The following is a 3,111-nucleotide window of genomic DNA, read 5'->3' as shown; positions in this document are numbered from 1 at the left end:
TTCAAATAACTTTATACAGTGCCCTGCGATATGCTGGGGTGGGCCTAGACCCCACCTAGGTTTCGGCCGAGGGTTGTTGGCCATTGGCGGCTTCTTCGGCTCGCTGGACGGCCCAGAGTTGGTGCTGCAAGTCCGTGCTAAGCAACGCAGACTGCCAGCGCACGCGGAGGCTGTCGCTGTTTGAGGCTGCATCACCATTATCCTGTATTACAGCCGTACATTCCCATAGGATGCTCCAGGGTGGCTCTATAGTTGCAATGTCTGCACTTGTCCGTTGGGTATATGTCTGGGTGTATTAAACTCCTTTCTCCACATTAAGCTGTTCTTGGGGTCGGCTTTTGCACTCCTCTGTAGCTGACTTCTTCTATTATATGTTGCCGACTTCACTTCCCGTCTCTTTTTCTGCATGGCTATTAGGGCAACTACCCAGTGGCGCATACCCATAATGGAGGATTCACCAAGAATGTTCACGTGTCGAGCTTTACATTTGCAGTTGCACATACCTATAAGGAGAGGGCTCACTCAAGGAGCCACAATCTCTCCAATGCTATTCACGGCATGCTTAGAAGTATCAAGCTACTATAATTGGAAGGCTCAGGAGTGAGGATCAACACGAATATCTCTGCAACTTTCGGTTTGTCGGTGGTATTGTCCTGTTCAGACACAGGGGACCGACTACAACAAGCTATTGAGTACGTTAACCAAGACAATTTAAACGTGGAGTTGAAGATCGATATGCAGAAGAAAAAGGTAATGTTCAATAGCCTGGCAAGAGAACAAGAATTCATCATCTCCACTCAGCCTCTCGAGTCTCTGCAGGAGTTTGTTTGCCTTGGTCAATTACTAATTACTAATACTTCTCATCATGATAAGGAAATTTACAGAATAAAGATGGGTGAGAGTGGATACGGCAGGCATTACGAAATCCTGACTGGGAGCTTACCACTGTCGTAGAAAAGCGTGCAATCATTGCATTATACCGACGCCAGCATATGGGACAGAAATTTGGAAGCTAACGAAGAAAGTCGCGAAAAAGTTAAGGACCGCGCGAAGAGCAATGGAACGAAAAATGTTAGGTGTAACGCTAATAGCCACAAGGGAACAGTGTGAATCAGAGAGCATACGGGGACCGCCCATATTATAGTCGACATTAAGGGAAAAAAAGACGGAGCTGAGCAGGCCATGTAAGGTGTAGGGTAGATAACGAATGGACCATTAGAGAGTTACAGAATGGGTGCCAAGGGAAGGGAAGCACAGTCTAGGACGGCAGAAAATAAGGTCAGGTGATGAAATGAGCAAAACTGCAATCGAGAGCTGGAATCATCTAGAGCAGGAAAGGGGTAATTGGAGATCGCTGGGAGGCCTTCATCCTGCAGGGGACACGAAAAAAAAAAAAAGATAGGCCGAGGATGATACCGAATGGCCCAAGTGGTTTATCTGGCAACTACCCCTTCACCCAGGTTGTTCCAAGTTGTCTATTGGGCAACACACCCGGTAATACGTACACCCAGTGGCTCAAGGGACAGAAGAGAACATTTCTAATTCGAGAAAAGCAGAGAGGCCTCCCGGAAAAACTTTGCTACTCTGAGTCGATAACAGAAAGAAGAGCAAGGACCAAGTTGACGTGAAAGAGGCTAAATACGGATCGACGACATACCCGGAATGTCGGGGAAGTTATCTGATGATCAACAGATGGATGGCCATCCTGAGCGAGAACCTAATGACCTCTTATATAGCCACTACCATAGGAAAAAAAGGATTTAGGAAAGTTTGAAGTCCCGATAAACCCACTCCTATGCATTATCATTCTATTGCTTTTATTATTTAGCGTTTTTCACTGAAGATTTTGAAGCAGTAGAAGTAGAGGACAGTAATCAAATATGTCGCTTATTTATGAAATTCTTCGGTCGAATATCTATATGAATCTATTATCTTCATAGATCTGGTCCGGCGCCCTCCTCCTTATCGACGTGAAGATGAGTCGATAGAAAACTTCTTGTCATGCCGCGATTTCTCTCGATTAAGAAAGCATACTTGAGTGGGAGAATTTCACGATGTTGGATCAAATCTAGTCTTTCCCGAAATTCTATATTTGAAAGCCTCCTCTCTAGAACAGTATCATGCGGATGTTGTTGCAGCTATTGCGAGGTTCGTAAATAAATCAGGACGACTTTCTTGCCAAATGTTTGAATTTTTAAAATCTAAACTTATTATCTTCTTTTGATATATTCAAAGTTTATCATTAGTGTTTCTCTTTAGATTCGACTAATTGTATTCATGAATGATCCTATATTCTTGGTCAATCATCCATATTGAGAACGAGGCACTCGTTGAAGAAACTCAACCAACACTCGCGTTTATACTTTGTTTAGTCATGTGCACTGACTAGTTCGCGACGACAGCCTTGATTACAAAGGCGGAAAGACGCATAGAAGGCGCGCAGTCGCTCTTTTCTCCTCAAAGACAAACGCCGCGACTCAAGAGACAACTTTGCAGTGTGTTCCACGTGCCAGGCCTCGATTACCTCGTTACTCGGCCACGTTGCGTGCTGCCTGTGCAGTCCAGACAAGCCGGTAGACGCGCTGACACCGTGCCGTCGATAGCTCAGTTGGTAGAGCGGTGGACTGTAGAGGTTTCATCCCAAGCGGACATCCATAGGTCGCTGGTTCGAATCCGGCTCGACGGACTTTATGTATTCTTTTCTTTCTTGATAATCCTGCAGACTTTTGTTTGACGTTGTGTACCAATAAAAAAATCCATTTGTGTCGAACAAACACAGGCGCTTTGAGCAGAAATGATGTTGCCTGTAATACCAGGTGTTTCGAGAACACCTTCAAAATTTTGTAAAGGTATCCTATGGGAGATAGTACAATTCTAGCTCATGAGTTGGTCATCTCGAAGAGGCGGGCATTATGTGCAAAAAGGAATATTAAAGTAATGTAAAAGTGAACTAATTATGTTTTGAACTAATTACCTTACTGCACGAGTTGCAATTTAGAAATTCTAGCCGTGTTGTTCAGAAAGCGGATCCACTTAGAACAAATTCTCAGGATGACAACCTTTTCGAGAGGTTGTCATCCAGATACTTTTGTGCTTCAATGCAAATAAACT

The 3,111-nt window shown here is 44.2% G+C and overlaps 1 non-coding gene across 1 annotated transcript; it reads left to right on the top strand.

Annotated features, from left to right (window-relative positions):
- The first annotated feature begins 2,593 nt into the window (after window positions 1-2,593).
- On the top strand, window positions 2,594-2,686 carry TRNAY-GUA (transfer RNA tyrosine (anticodon GUA)). Its single transcript has 2 exons — window positions 2,594-2,630; window positions 2,651-2,686. It is a non-coding gene; the product is annotated as a tRNA-Tyr (tRNA).
- Window positions 2,687-3,111: the final 425 nt, after the last annotated feature.

This window comes from Dermacentor andersoni, chromosome 10, assembly GCF_023375885.2.
Source record: "Dermacentor andersoni chromosome 10, qqDerAnde1_hic_scaffold, whole genome shotgun sequence".
In the NCBI taxonomy this organism is placed as follows: Eukaryota; Metazoa; Arthropoda; class Arachnida; order Ixodida; family Ixodidae; genus Dermacentor; species Dermacentor andersoni.
The sequence above is the reverse complement of the archived record's forward strand: the minus strand, read 5'-3'. Positions and strand labels throughout refer to the sequence as shown.